General features: G+C 42.5%; 1 long non-coding RNA gene across 1 annotated transcript; it reads right to left on the minus strand.

The window, feature by feature from the left end:
* Window positions 1-211: 211 nt before the first annotated feature.
* On the minus strand, window positions 212-2,845 carry LOC310868353. Its single transcript, XR_014570082.1, has 3 exons — window positions 2,826-2,845; window positions 2,113-2,211; window positions 212-1,867 (listed from the first exon to the last, which is right to left on the minus strand). It is a non-coding gene; the product is annotated as an uncharacterized lncRNA (long non-coding RNA).
* Window positions 2,846-16,663: the final 13,818 nt, after the last annotated feature.

The raw sequence follows: 16,663 nt of genomic DNA on the forward strand, positions 1-16,663 counted from the left end.
AAGGCATGGGGAGAGAGTCTGTGTGTGTGTGTGTGTGTGTGTGTGTGTGTGTGTGTGTGTGTGTGTGTGTGTGTGTGTGTGTGTGTGTGTGTGTGTGTGTGTGCATGCGTGCATGTGTCCCTACCAGCTAATCTCCGGCACCGTTAACCCGGTCGATGCCACTTGGAGGCCGAATTTTGTAAAACACATTTTTTTATATTACTTTGTTACACAGTATCTCTATAGTCACGATATTTCATTGGCTAACATTGGCTTTCAAAGTTTGCAGGATTTGCCCGTTTTGAACAAAAAGCCTCAAATCATGAACGCAGCATGCAATTTACGTGAAATCTTTCAAAGACTTTCCTACTAGGGTGAGGAATATATCCAACCCTTTTCACATTGGCCTGTTTTAGCGCCACCAACAGGTGGAACACATTTTTGGAACAAAATGCCTCAAATCATCCAATTCACCCTTTGTCAAGTACCGCCCGTGGTTCTGCCCCTCTTCGCACCCATTGGTTGCCGTTTCGTGGTTGGACAAAAATCCTCTCTCTCCATCCACTACCATTGAAATAACGTGTTTTTCAGTTGCTTCGTATTGATATTCTGTGCATTCAATTCTTATTTTAAACTTGGTATCAGTAAAAAGGAACATCACAGGTGCAGCATGGTGAGTGGTGACTCTGCATATCATGTTTGTTTTTAGTTTTTTCCAAAAATGATGTTTTAGCAAATTCAACATAAACTAGGCGGAACCAGGGTGGAACAAGGAACAAGAGCCTGCTGGTTAGTCAGTCAGGGACCAATCAGAAGGCTGACCAAGGCCTGAGAAGAAATGGCACCCTTTTCACATTGGCCTATTATAGCGCCACCAGGAGGCCACAACCTGACCTGCCCTGGTGGAGACCTGTGCCCCAAGGGGCACTTCATCGAGTTGGTGTTTCGTTGATAGGCCCAGGACACCTCCAAAGGGCTCAACGGCGACACCTGGTGTCCCAGGAATCTACTTCCTTCGCTGTCTAAGATCCTTCGGTGCTAGTAGACGGATTCTTCTTTTGTTTTTCACTTCTGTTATTATGAGTGTTCTTCAGTACGTTTGTCTGCAGCCCTAAAGTCACAACTGCTGCAACAACTGAACATTTGTTCAAAGATTGTTGGACAACAACTTCAGAAACTTTATAAATCCACGTATGATAACAGCATCCTAAGGTTAGCAAGGAATATCACCTCTAATACTAAGCATGTGTTGTATGGATAATATAGGTTGCTACCTTCAGGAAGGAGATATGGTGTACCACTGTACCAGCATACAATAAGGTCAGACTAAAGAGGTCCTTTGTCCACCAGTCGACCTTGAGGCTTAATCAGGAGTTGTAGTAGCCACAGGGTAATCTAAGCGGTGGATATTGCTCTTGTCTTCATGTCTTTATGTATGTAAATTGTCTTGTTCTTTGTGTTATGTCAAATGTGTGTATATGTGTTCTGCATACTCGGCTGCTGTGTCGCAAGACAAATTTCAGTGTGAACTGACAATAAAGTACTATATCATATCATATCAAACCGGGTTCAAATCCGGAGCAGAAGAGCAAAGTTACATAGTGAAGCTTAACAGTCATCAACACAATAAACCCTGACAATTTGTCACTTAATACCACTATACTTTACACTAGAGTTCTAGTTGTAAGGCCTCATTGAGGTATGGGGATGATAATTATAATAATAATTATTATTGTTATTATAATTATTATAATGTAGAAAGGCAGTTAGAAATGTTAAATATCTGCATGTCATTGCTGTATGTCCACTCCTCCAACAGCTGCTTCTGAACTGAGATCGCTCAGACTTTCAGTTTCTTTGGGAGTTGTTGATGTCTCTTGCCTTTTTACTGTTGATGAACAGATAAAAAAAGGAGAAAAGGTTATAGAAACAGTTTACTTCTTCAAAAAGACATGACTTATGTTTATATGTTCGATCAATAAGAATTATACCCAAATCTCTAACAATCATATATTCTAAATCGTTTCCTGATAAAGTTAAATACTCAGGTGGAAGAATAGACACGTTCATTATTGAACATTTTGTTTGTGTCAGACAGGTTTGGCTACATACCGTAGAAGTAGGTCTACTTACTTTTAAAGCCCAAGACTGCAAGAGTGGCATAGGCGAGCAGCAGGAAGTGAGCCATCACAACAATGATTAAGACATATTGAAACGTATCGTCTCTGCCATCTGAAAAAGCAAGTCCAGGTAAAGTTAGATCTTTCATTTCCAAAATGACGTGTGACACACACATTTATGTCCATCTGCCGTTGAAGCTTTGAACACTATGGATTATTATCCAAATCAAAGTCAAATATGTTTGTTTGATCATTTATGTGCTGCATTTTGAAGAATGCTGATCATTGAACACCTGGTAACAATTTTCTGCAGTGCAGAAATGTAATTCAGTGCAGAAAAGTGTGCACTAAATTAATAGCAATAGAGTTTGTTTATAGAGATAGAGATGTTTTTCAGATTCAGTCATAATGATACTGCTACCCGGCTAATCCCCCCCCCCTACCCCTTCTTTTCTTGAACCCATTCTGACCGGGCACCCATTTTGGTGTTGGCATCATGTTATGCTTTAGCTATTGAAAAATAGCAGATCTACAAGCTCATATCGCGCCACCGAGTGGCGCGATACGAGCTTGTAGGTCTGCTATTTTTGAATAAAATAAAAAAAGACTGACATTTTTATAATCTGATCTCAGGTCAGAATGGGTTCATCAGACCAGTGTGTGTCCGGCGGAAACCTCGTATGAATCTGATCTCAGGTCAGAATGGGTTAACAACTCTGTGATTACCTCCATTGTTGGTGGTGGTGACGTTGGTCAGGGTCACATACATCTCTTGGGCAGTGCTGAGCTCACATATATATGCGCCCTGGTGCTCCGACGTTAAGCCGCGCAGCTGCAGGTGGCCAAACGTCAGAAAGCCCAGAGAAACGTAAGCCTTCCACCTCTCCTGGACGCTGACCGGTGACAGTGTCTGTCTGGACACGTTCACCATCAGGATGAGCTCGTCGAGGTTCAAGGTGGTCCTCCTGAACCTCCAGGTGAGGTTGAAGTTGTGGAGGGCAGAGTCGGGAACGCTGCAGGGGATCACCACACTAGAATCTGCTGGGTATGTCTGAATGGAACCTGAGAAAAAGTTTCATTTTTCACATGACACTGTTATGTTATATAACATAACATAACATAAGACTACTAAAATTATATATCCCAGCCCAGCAGTCTGCCATCAGGGTGTCTTACTGGTTAATTTAAAAAGTATATTATATGTGTCACCACACAGGAAATTAATATTTATATCTGTACTATTTACCTTGGTTTTTCAAAACGGCTGTTCTCGTGCTTGTGTCACTTGTAATCGCACAAATGTACGTAACATTTGTATTGTTCCCCACAATCCTCTGAGAACTGGTGATGTTATAGAATCCGTCTTGGGTTTTAAAGGTTTTTGTTGAGTTCTGGAGGGCTTGGATATCAGAGGGGGGATTGGTTGACCACATGAGCTTAGGAGCTGGATATATTCCACTCGAACTGCAGGAGATTGTGTCACCTGTCATCTGTATATCAATGTTCTGAACCGGACCTGCAAAGCAAGCACAATACAGTAGTTAAAATGTATTAACTGAAGGCTAACGTACAAATAAGGCTTCAACAGCACTGAAGCCCTTTTGCTGAGTAGTAGTGTAGTGGTCTAATCATTAGACTTTCAGCAAAACTTTGGGGCAGCGGTGGCCTAAGGGTTAGAGGAGCGCCCTTGTTGCCGAAAGGTTGCCGGTTTGATTCCCCGGACGGGCAGGAAAAATCTTGGTGGGGAAGTGATTGTCATCACTTGCCCAACACCGCTGAAGTGCCCTTGAGCAAGGCACTGAACCCCCAACTGCTCCCTCTGGAGCTGCTTAGTGGCAGACTTCACTATAATTTAGTGTATATTAGATTTGTAAGCACATGGTGATGTGGTGATGTTGACGAATGCATGCTCCCAATCCTCACATATCTTTGTTAAAACAACAGTCAGGTGTGCGTGTCTATGCAACTATGCACGTGTTTGTACTTGTATAATTTGCTTCACTTGTGAGGGCCATTTGAGAAATCGGCATGCCGTTTGTTACTGTATAAATAATAAAGCAAAATCAGTCACAAGATGTATTTATGTTGGCCACATAACATAACTCACATTGTCAATGTTTGTTTAACTAGTGCCCTAAAGCCTAAACAAACATTAGACTTGCTTACTTGAAACTTGCGCTAGAGCTTCATCCAACACACACTAATTGTAGTTATTATTTGCATTTTATTCGATTTCAAAGAGCACTTATTAACCTGTGCTGTAATGTTTAGCCAACACTGGCATAGTTATTCAGATGACTTCTGTAATATTTCAATGACCTTTAAATCAAAATAAACATAACATCTAAAAATGAAGACATTACTGGAAAATAATTGTCTGTTTACGTACTGTAGGTCACAGTGAAATTAATCCAGACTGTGTCAGCTCCCAGGTTTTAATGTGTGTGTGTGTGTGTGTGTGTGTGTGTGTGTGTGTGTGTGTGTGTGTGTGCGTGCGTGTGTGTGTGTGTGTGTGTGTGTGTGTGTGTGTGTGTGTGTGTGTGTGTGTGTGTGTGTGTGTGTGTGTGTGTGTGTGTGTGTGTGTGTGTGTTTCTATGTGCAGGGCGTTGCTGAAAATGCTCAGCTACTACTTCCCTGGGTAAATAAAGAATAAAAAAAAAGAAGAGATTGCACGATCAAGTCCCAGTCCTCCTATAGTTCACTGCTGGAGTGTTTCAACTTTACTAACTCAAAGCGAACAAACTAAAGAACACTTAAGAGACATGAGTCAGTTTCGAAACCTGTAGCAATGAAAATTAAATGATAAGCTCACTTCTTATTATGAGAGAGATGATTCCAGATTCGTCGGTGCGAGGGGCTGTCATCGTGATGCAGAAGTATTTTCCCTGGTCAAGTGGAGTGACGTTCCTCAGCAGCAGTGTGGCGTTGCCCTGCAGGACCTGGTCGGCATACAGGTCCGTTCTGCCTTTGAACATATCCGATGGAGAGTTGTGTCCGTTGACAAAATGTGTGTCGCCATAGCGGGTGCAGCTCACCACCGCCTTCTTCTTGTACCACATAACTCTCGCTCCTTTGCCGTCAGACTGGAACTGGCAAGGCAGCACGCACTCTTCTGACTGTGTACATGTTACAATGAATTCTGAGAACACACACAAACACAAACACACACACACACACACACACACGGCACCACTCAGTTCAGACGGGTCAGATTTTCTATAGGCAATTTGTGTTAAATATTTGAGGCTCCTCTGGTATGTGGGAAGAAAAAACACACTGAAAGCTCCAAAGGCTCTTCATCAGACCTGATGAAGAGCCGTGAGGCACGAAAGGTCATGTCCACTATGGTGTAAGCCTGTAAGTAACCTTAATGCAGCTTAATGCGGACCCTATCTTTTTTATTCTATCTTTGGCCTCGGCCTGGCACCTGTGTTTACTGTAGTTAGTGGATGCGCGTGCTCTACTGTATTTTCCTCTGGCATGTGGGCAATGGGGATGGCCTAACTACTAACATACTGTAAATAGCTTGTAGCCTAAGTAGGCTACTGTGTGAGTAGTAGGCTATTTTGTTTTGTAGCGTTAATATCTTTATCGCCATCTCTCATGCTACATAGGCCATATTTAGTATGCCAAATTACTTTATACTATTATTACCGAAGTGAAAACCTACTGCTTAGTAGATAAATAGTAGGCTGAAAATAGCATACTTGTGTAGTATTCAGTAGGCTACGTTAGTAGTTTCGGATGCAACCAGGCTGTAGACTACACCATGATATCCGACCACTCACCTTTCCCTTCTGTGAGCACGAGAACCGACAGGAGTGTCCAGAGCGTGATGCTGCCTGCTGATGCCATGATGGAAATGGAAATTTGCTTGTTACATTCTGTGGTAGGCTACGTATGTATCCAATGAATTATTTATGGGGGAGGGACATGAAACCTGAGAAATAGCAGTCACACCTCCTCCTCTAGGCTATGCAGGTGCAATCAGCAGGTGCATGCTGCTCCTCAGCTGTCACTCCAGGTAGCACAATGCAGTGGTGGAAAAGTACTCGAAGATGGCATACGATGAAGTTTAAAAGGTGTCTAGACTTACCCCTTATTGCTCATTGTTAATTTTCAATCAAATACCATTCAGAAATACAATTTAAGATTCAAAATCTTGTAATGACAATACTATGAAGACAAGAAACAAACAGAAACAAAACAAAACACTTGTAAAACCTGTAAAACTGGTGAGGCACCTGCATGCGTCATAAGACAGCAGTTGGCCTACTGTTTAAGGAAATCAAATGCAGACATAATGTTATCTATAGGCCTAATGGATGAAATTCAGCTTGGCAATTTGAGTAATTAGGATAGTATCATGTGACCATTAACAACATAAGGCAAAAACTAAATTTCCTCTAAGTAGCATGTGACGTGTCAAACTAGGGGGTTTTCATGATTCTGAATCCATTCCAAGTATTAGTTTTGTACAAAAAACACTCCTTGGGCTAAAAACGGCCACAGCCACTTGTTACGGCTGTTTTTAGCATTTTCATCTTTTTTTATCTAAAAAAAACATGAAAAACGACATAGGCCTACTATAGTATGTTGTCGAAATCTATAAAAGCATAATTATTCATTTTTATCATCGGAATTTGGAAACCATGAAAAACATTATTGAAATAGTAATATGTTTCATTTCATGCTATAAAACCTTACTGTTTTGGTGGCTTCTCACCTTTCTCAATCCCAATATTTGTATTCATGCAAATAAACAATAGGCCTAAAAAGGCCTAAGTCCACAAGGGGTCAGTGTTGACTGCAGACCTGCGCCAGAACAATGCTGCTATTCAGGACAGGACTGTTCTTTCTTCTGCTGATTAACAGTTGTTGGCTTGTTACCAACATACAAGCTGCATCTCTTCTTGATCACCACAGAGCGCTGGAATCCTCAGGCTCTCAGTGATTTCTACCATGATTTCTACTAATTTCTTCTGAGTTTCAAATGTAGTCCTACACCTGCCATGTTGGGCACCAAACAGGTCTTGCAAACAAATTAATTAGTTCTACGCCAATCAGACTGTTACACAAATTGAAACACCTGTGTTGGTCCCCAATACATTTGAAACTCATTGAACAGGATACAAAAACTATGCTTTAACACATCATAAACATGTTCTTTTACATTAGGATGGTTTATTATACTTTGTACAAAATGTATTATTATTATTATTATTATTATTATTATTCACGATGTTGGCCAAAACTGTCGTTGTCCATGTTCATTGTTCAGACTGCCAAGAAAAGAGGTATTAATAGTAATCCAGTTAGAACAGAAACAACTAGAAAAAGTGCCCTTCTGGGCACAGGTCTCCACCAGGATAGGAATGTAGGACATTGCAGCTTGCCTTCATCTGGTGGTTGGATAAAAGGGCAACAAAAGTAAACTAGGGAGTTGGCATACAAAGTTATCCACAGATCCGTGCAGTTAGAGGTAAAAACACTTTTCGGCCAGTTATAGCGCCACCTTGAGGCTGAGTTGAAATTGTTCATGTGGCATTTCTTCCTCGGCCTAGTGGGAATGTGCGTGCACAATTTCACGGAAATCACGCGATGTGTTCATGATTTGCAGCATTTTGTTTGAAACTGAGCACTCCTGTGAACTTTTGAAGCCAATCTTACCAATCAGGATGGAGTCTGAGAAATCTGAAAGACCCGTTTTGTTGAATGGCTCTAGAGAGACTGTGTACCAATTTGCGCGATGTTTGGACAAAATCTGTAGGTGTACTGTGCAAAAACTTGTTTTGCACAAAGCGGCCTCCTGGTGGCGCTATAACAGGCCGTTCTGGAAAGTTTGGGGCAGAGGTTCATCGTTGGCATCCAGGGAGTGCAAGCTGTAAAGGACCTGAGAGACAAGGCAAGAAGGGCATTCTATGCCATCAAAAGAAACATCAAAATAGACATCCCAATTAAAACCTGGCTTAAAATACTGGACTCTGTGATAGAACCAATTTCCCTCTATGGTTGCGAGATCTGGGGACCATTAGCAAACCATGACCCTGAAAAATGGGATAAACACCAAACCGAGACCCTACACACAGAACTCTGCAAATCCATTCTCCGTACCCAGCGAAAAACACCAAATAATGCATGCAGGGCAGAATTAGGACGATACCCACTCATAATCAAAATAAAAAAGAGAGCACTTAAGTTCTACAACCACCTAAAAGAAAGTGACCTAGATGCACTCCATAACAAGGCACTCACACACAGTGAAACTCTAGAGAGATGCCCCCTCAGCCACCTGGCCCTGGAACTCCGGGCACAAACACAAACAGAGCCACGAGATAGAAAACCCATTGGACTAAACCAAATTATAAAACAGCAAAAGGAAAACTATCTGACACATTGGAAAGAAGCAACACAAAAGCAGAGTAAACTAGAATGCTATCTGGCCCTAAACAGAGAATACACAGTGGCAGAATACCTGAGCACCGTGACCGACCCAAAACAAAGAAAAATCTTAACTAGGTACAGACTCAGTGAGCACAGTCTCGCGATCGAGAAAGGCCGTCATAGGCAGACGTGTATCCCGAGAGAAGACAGACTATGCTCCCACTGCACACAAAATGAAGTGGAAACCGAGCTACACTTCCTAACCATCTGTCCATTGTACCAAGACATCAGAGACACATACTTCCCACTGATTACAGCCACACACAGAGATTTTGAAAACATGACCAATGACAAAAAAATCCCATATCTGCTGGGCGAAGTACAACAATGTGCAAACACAGCAGCAAGATTTGTGAGTTGCTGTGATAGGAGAAGGATATCAAATGGAACACAACCACCCTAAAGACTAATCTAATTGTGTATATTCCTGCACTATACCTGCATCGAGTGACCTGGGTACATAGAATTTGATCTATTGAAGATTCTGATCCTCAAATGTACATAATTTTTGTATTGATTGTATTGCTGTATTGTTGTATTGTTCTTTCTGCTTTGGCAATGTAAACGTATGTTTTCTCATGCCAATAAAGCCCTTTGAATTGAATTGAAATTGTGTGCAAAATTTGGCATCGACCGGGTTAACGGTGGCCGAGATTAGCTGCTCACGGACACACACACGGACGGACACACGGACGGACACACACACGGACGGACGGACGGAGTGCAAAACATACTCTCCCCCCATGCCTTTGGCCTGGTTTAGACAATTAAAGATGTTATGGTAGTGGAAACAGTGAGAGAGAATGTATTATTATTATTAAATTGTTTTTATTGATTTTTCAACACACACCAACATACATACATACATACATACATACACAACTAGACTACACATGAGCATACAATACAATACACAATGTGCACATCTATACATGCACATATAACTCCATTAATGGAGTGTGAGAGACACACGATATATATAAAAACTATAGGCTACAAACAGATCAACAAATGACAAGATGTTGGTTTTCATCAAGTATAAATCACCCAAAGTGATTGCTCTGTCTGTCTGTGGCCAGAGGAAGCCAAACAACTTTCCATTGTCTAAACACTCAGCGGAGCCCTCCCTCAACCAGGACAGATCACGGTTCTGATTGGTTCTGATTGGTCTGTCTGACTTGGCCTTGTAGGCTGACAATTTGAGCCCAGAGTGCGTTTTCTGTGTTTCTCTATTAGATTAGTGTCAGGAATGCTGCCACTCGTAAACGCTATGGCCTCTTCATGCTACTGCACTCATTGCTGCCCCCAAACTAATGCAATATACAGTTAATTCAACTGTACGCTAACAGCATTACAAGTGAACATGGGATTATACTGTGTGCACCTTGAAAAACCTCAGAGCCTGAGGTTTTTTCAGTACTGGCCTGAGTACATCAGTACTTTGAACTACAGACCGAAAAGCTCAAAGCTTGTAGATCTTATATTTTGTATGCATTTGTGTGACAATGTATAGTATTATCAAGTGGGGCATTGATTTACAGAAAAAGGGGGAAAAAAGTTTTAATAATGGAGATAAGAGGTTTCTTCTGCCCGACGAACAATATCATTATTTATTTATTTTTTCAGAAAACATAACACTGTAAATGTGGACCCAAATGGAACCACACATCAAATGAACACAGAAAATCACAGACAGTATAAAACACAGTCCTTATGTGTGTTGCGGTGCCAAATGCTGACTGGTGCCCATTGATTCATGCTGTGTAGATGTATGCCGTCATGCTCGCATACTGCGCTTTGGAATAACGGCAATAAGCCTGCTCGGCGATATACACTTTGATGGCATTGTGAGAGAGCTGTGGATCAAAGTGCCTCTTATCTGCAGTGCCTCTCTGTCTCCACTCTGTGCCGGGATGCACCCTGACCCCAGACTTCACAGGGGCCACAGTCTCCCTGACTCACACAGGCTGTGATGAATCACTGTACCCACATCGTTCGCGCCGCGCCCCATCTCTCTTTCTCTCACTCTAATCCACATCAGACAAGAGGAGCCTTGTCTCCACCACACCCCCGGCACCCAACGTGGAGAGTGGAGACCCCAGCTGTGACATGATGAGACCCGTTCCTTCTCTCCCCCTCCAGTGTCTTTTTCTGTCAGACGTGGAAGAGATGAGCTCGCAGCCAGATGGACGAGCTTCTGTCGGTGACATTTAATTTGGACACTACTGTAGATGGAATGAATGTACTGGTCATGTTGATATTTATTTAGGCTGATATATTTGGCTTTGGTTGAACTTCAAAAAGTGGAATCAGGAAAGATCCATTTTAGTGCCTGCCGAGAAAGCTTCTGCCCTTTGCTCTTTCCTCCTTTTCCGACTTATCTCTCACGAGAATCGAGGAACATTTAATTCTGTCCAAAATAATGATGTTATTCGCTTAGGCCAGAAGTGTCCAGTGTTAAGTCGTCAAGACTTAACTCCATCATGAGACTGAACATCACAGGCACAGACTTGTTGTGACATTACACATTAGAGAGTGTCTGTATTCCCTAGTGAGACTTAAAAGGAACAGAATAAAAGACAACAGAAGTGTGAATCATGTTGATGGACACCATGACGGAGATCCTTCAGTTAAGGGCTGCTAAACCTAATCTTCATCATCTAATGTCGTAGTAACTTCTACAGAATCTACAGAAGGGTAACAACATGGCAGGGTGACCCAATAGAACACTGTGACGTGAGAAAGGCAGCTGCAATGAAATTAATAATGGTTTAGCTGTGCCATTGCTGTGAAAGCATTGACAATATTTATTCAGTACAGTACTGTCAATGCTTGACAATATTAAAGGCCTACTGAGCGTAGAAAAAGGACAGTAGTTTGACGGATAATAGCTCCTCTGTAATAGATAATGGTTGTCCTCATGCAGGCCAACTGCCAATAATCACCACCCCTTCCCCCAAGTTATTGTAACTCAACCCTTGCACTGCCCAGAGACACTTGGACGCTGTCTTGCTGAATTAATGAGATAAATAAATGGTAGAACATCAGTTACAGTTTATTCTATTAGGGGTCAGGGATAGGGTCAATTTGATAATCTAATTCAGGTGGACGATGCCATGTCAGATTTTTGCTGATTTCAACATCCAATACATTTGTCAGACGACATCCATCTGATGGCAATAGATTCAGGCCACTTTAGAACTGCAGGAACGATGACTTAATCTAGCCCCGACTGCCAAGCCTTTCCACAGCTAATTCTGGAATTGAGCTGTAAACAAATACTCTTTGTATATGTACATGACTCTCTGTATATGTACATGCCTGTGTGTGTGTGCGTGCGTGCGTGCGTGCGTGTGTGTGTGTGTGTGTGTGTGTGTGTGTGTGTGTGTGTGTGTGTGTGTGTGTGTGTGTGTGTGTGTGTGTGTGTGTGTGTGTGTGTGTGTGTGTGTGTGTGTGTGTGTGTGTGTGTGTGTGTGTGTGTGTGTGTGCGTGCGTGCGTGCGTGCATGCGTGTATACATGTAATGGAATGTGTGCAGCATGGGTGAAAGTGCATGGAGCTGAGGATTACGTAACCTACCGGAACTAACCTTCCGCAGACTCATCAGCCAGAGCTCAACTGGTCAGCTAAAGCGCTGTGGCCAGATTTATCCCCCAACAAAAGCCACTGAAAGGAGCTCTTCTGGAGAGGGACAGAGGGCTCTCTGTGGAAAGGTGTGGAAAGAAAACACACAGACCAGGGGAGTGCGAGGAGTGGGGGTGGAGTGGAGCGGTGGTGGGGTGTGGTGGGGTGGGGTTGACTGTTGCTATAGCCGGTGTTTGTGTTGGATTCTTCAGTCTGTAGCTAGACAGACAGATGGCTTAATTTCTACCTGGCCCGGCTCTCTATTTGGCACAAATATCTGTCCAAATAATGGATGCTTTCAGTATGGGAGAGAACGCTGGAGGGGTTTCTCAATGTATGCACTATGCACCCAAATGCATCCGTGTGACACTACATACAGCATGGACACTTTTTCATCACCCTTTCATAAGACTGCCTTACATAAAAGGTCATTATGTTTTGCTCGTCATTCATGAAAGAGCATATTGCACCTGATTGCGACATGTATGTCGCATTTACTATGAAAACCTGCATCTCCCGTCCGCCCGTTAGACACCCCACGCCTCCATATATGTTCATGCCTTGTGACATCACACCTCCAAATATGGCCACGCCTCGTGACATCACGCCTCCATATATGGTCACGCCTCCTGACATCACGCCACCATATATGGCCATCTCCATTATACAAGATCACGACACGGACCACATCTAACCCTGGATAACCATACATGGAGAAGACGGGATCATCACCTAGATCTGCATATATGGAACCGGCCAGCAACTCTACATCTGACCTCAAACCCTTAGATCTCCTGTTCTGATATCCTATATGTTGATCCTTCCCTATCCGACCTTCCTGTTCTGACATTCCATATGTTGATTTGACCTCATCAAACCCCGTACACTCAAGACACGCTCCATATATGGCCAGTACAGAATTAATTCCATATGTTGATCTGACCCCCCATGCCAAAGCGCCAGCGCTCGCCCAGCAGTCTGCCGTCTGCCGTCACCTAGACGGATGCGTGCACACGACCTCGCCCTTTTTATGGCTTCTAGCCCTCAGGGCGTCTTACAGGTTATTAAATCAAGATAGATATGATCTGTCTAAAGATCTGCGTGGTATATGTTGGATGGAGGAATTTAGATAACCACCCTCCTTCGTGCGTGCTTTACATTCTATACCTACCGTGGGGTTTTTATATGTCAGAACTGGTGCTCCTAATTGGCAGTTAAACAGTTGAAGTGTTGCTTCACCACTTTCCAGTCATGGCCTGAGGTATTTAACATGGAGGACATTGGAGGTATAGTGACTCCATTGTGTGTCTGAGCTGACGTCACAACTCACAATTGTAACCTACTTCAACCTACTTCATCTTCTTGATGATGTCATCAAGATGTACTTCACCATGTTAATGATCTTTTTCAGACCTCCAGTTCTAGGCAACACAGAATGGGGGGACTTTAAAAAAATATATTTCCACACAACAGCTCTAAGGTATATTAATGACATAGTAAAATGTTGAAAATGAGTGGTATTCCCCTTTAAAGAACCCCTTCTCACTTCCAGTGGTGGAAAGTATTACTAAGGAAATTTACTCAAGTACCTCAACTACAATTTTGAGGGACTATTTAATTTTTTTGAATATTTCCATTTTTCCATTTTTCAATACTTCATACATTCCACTACATCTCAAAAGCAAAATGTACTTTTTCACCACATTTGAAAACTTTAGTTACTAAGTTATTTTGTAGATTCTTATTATTATTACAAAATCGTACGTTAACCACTTCAGCCCTATACGTTGACTATTTGAAAATAGCAGATCTACAAGCTCACAGATGGTAGTGGTACATGGTACAAGACTAGTTTTTATTGTTGGTACTTTAAGTATATTTTGATGCCACTTTTGCACTTTTACTGAAATAAGTTTTGAATTCTGGCATTTCTACATTGCAGTATTGATACTTTTAATTAAAGAAAAAAAAGTAGTACCTTTACCACCGCTGCTGCTCACTTCCCATATGATGTTACCCTCTCTCACCCAGTTTCAGGCATTTACACTCAATGGGAGATACAAGTAAGTCATTTGTAGTTGATAACGTTTGTATCTCCTGCAAAACGTTTACAAAGGCACAAACATTCAAACTAGACCAATATCACCTGACGACGACGAGCTAAAGTAGATGCTCCAATCGTCACCTTTGGTGGTGATGTAATCGATATCCATGGGAGCATGAACCACTGTATGGAATGAAACTATTCCCAGCATGCAGGGCCAGCTGGTTTACATTATCACCCAACTCAGATGATCTTTATAGCCATGTGCCTCTTTACAAATGAGGCCATATGGGCTTTACACACATACTAGCGGGTGCTTAGCATGTTTTGTTAAGGCTAATGTTTGATAAGTGCTATACCGACTGTACAGAGAGACAGTGTTCTTTGTTCTCTTATTATATTCCGTGTTCAGTAAACGGGAAAGCATCTGTGCCATTTTAGGTTGCTTTCGCTGTTTAAAAAGAATCTTTGAAGCCAGATATATATTTTTAAAGCAAACATTTTTAACTCAAATCTTTGCTTCTGGGGGTCCCTGGCTCAAGATAATTTGATGACATTGTGACTCTTGCAATTCTTTCACACAACAGTAGGCTACTATCTCTAGGTTAGCAATGTTGGTCTTCAGCAGGTCATTGACTTGGGAGGAGGGACAGTTGATCCATCTTGTTGTGGATCTTTTGTCACACAATAGTTTTGTTTACCGTGCTTGTCACGTGCACACTGCCCAGTGTCTCAACACTTTATCTCAACAGGAAGGTCTTGTTTGACTGGTAGGTAAACAGAGTAGGTGCATTGGTGCCAGAGGGCTTATGGATGGATGGCAAATAACAACAGAATCATTATAACGGTTGTTTGTGCTTACAGAAGCCAACCTCTAGTGCAGAGGTGTCAAACTCGAGACCCAGATTGCACAAGTCAAAAGGTGACTCAGTGCCACAACCATTTGGGTGGACGTAAATACATTTTCAGCCTGTTGTCTCAGTCACTGCTATAAAGTATATCACTTTACAAATTGTGTTTATTATTAAGAAGAATAGTGACTTTAAATATTGACTGTCGTTATTGGTTATTAGGCTACAGAAATATGATATGAGAGGTGAAACAAACTTGCCCCCCTAAACCCTCTTCCTCCAATAAACCCTGTTTCCATGAGTGGCACCAGACTAGAGGGAAGGCCATGGCGTCACCAAGGTCACTAGGGTTCATCTGCAATCTGCCTATTAGCTTATGAGATAAGATATATATTGTGTGCCGTGTTCAATTGGAACTTACCATCTCTATTCACGGGGGAACATTTGCTGAAAATAACTCATCCATAAGCTCACAATGCATCACTTTGTGGCACGTTGTAAACTTGTAGATCGACTATTTTCAGCAAAGAGCCTAGTTGACCAACCCAGGTCAACTAAGAATTAGTTTACCAAGTATAAGGGCTTCAGTGGTTTACAGTTTGGCTTGAGATAGTTGGTGGTAGAGGGAAAACAGGTCATATTTAGGGTCAACTCACAACATTGTTATTTTCATTGTTTTGAATTTGGTAGTAGGAATTAGGAATTAGGCTGGGCCTGGGATGAGAGTGGGTGGCCATTTTGAGCACGACTCACCTCCAATCAGTTTGAGATGGAAGCTGCTCTGAGGCCTCTGCTTGCTCTCTCTCTCTCTCTCTCTCTCTCCAAGCACTCCCACAAGTTCTTGGACCTCGGCCTGCACTCACCCAGCAGGGGCTGTATCTCATGATGATCAGCGGCCTGTCAGCTGAAGCGCACACACACACACACACACACACACACACACACACACAGTCACACACACACACACACACACACACACACACACACACACACACACACACACACACACACACACACACACACACACACACACACACACACACACACACACACACACACACACACACACACACACACGTGCATGTGTTTGCCAGAACCTCAAATACACCTCCCCCACCCTCCCACTCATTCCCCATGCGCAGAGAGAGGTGCATTGAGTTACGGGCCGGGGAGCGGCGGCTTGGAGCTCTCAGCTAATAAAGTCCAGGCCTTCCAGGCTTAGAAATGTTCTCGCAGACACTACGACACTCCTCCCAGTCCCAGCTCCTATTGTCTTTGGAGGAGAGGCAGCATTCGTCGTGTGTCACTGCCCTGGACGCAAGCACGGCATCATGGTCGGATTTCAGAAGAAAACTGGGGCATGCTCGTCAAGATATTGAATCTGTCCCTGAAGAATATTGGTGTTTTTCTCCTTTTCATTATGGCTGTATTCATTTATATATAGGCCTATAACAATTTACAAAACATAATCTTTTCCTAAATGTTTCAAACACTTTATTGTGTTTTATTTTTGAATGGAAACTTAAATCCTCACCTAACGTTACGTAGGTGAGGATTTCACTAACCTATGCTGATGTTGGTGACACAAATGCATCAATTGCT

Source organism: Protomyctophum parallelum, assembly GCF_964188405.1.
Source record: "Protomyctophum parallelum genome assembly, chromosome: 12".
Lineage (NCBI taxonomy): Eukaryota > Metazoa > Chordata > Actinopteri > Myctophiformes > Myctophidae > Protomyctophum > Protomyctophum parallelum.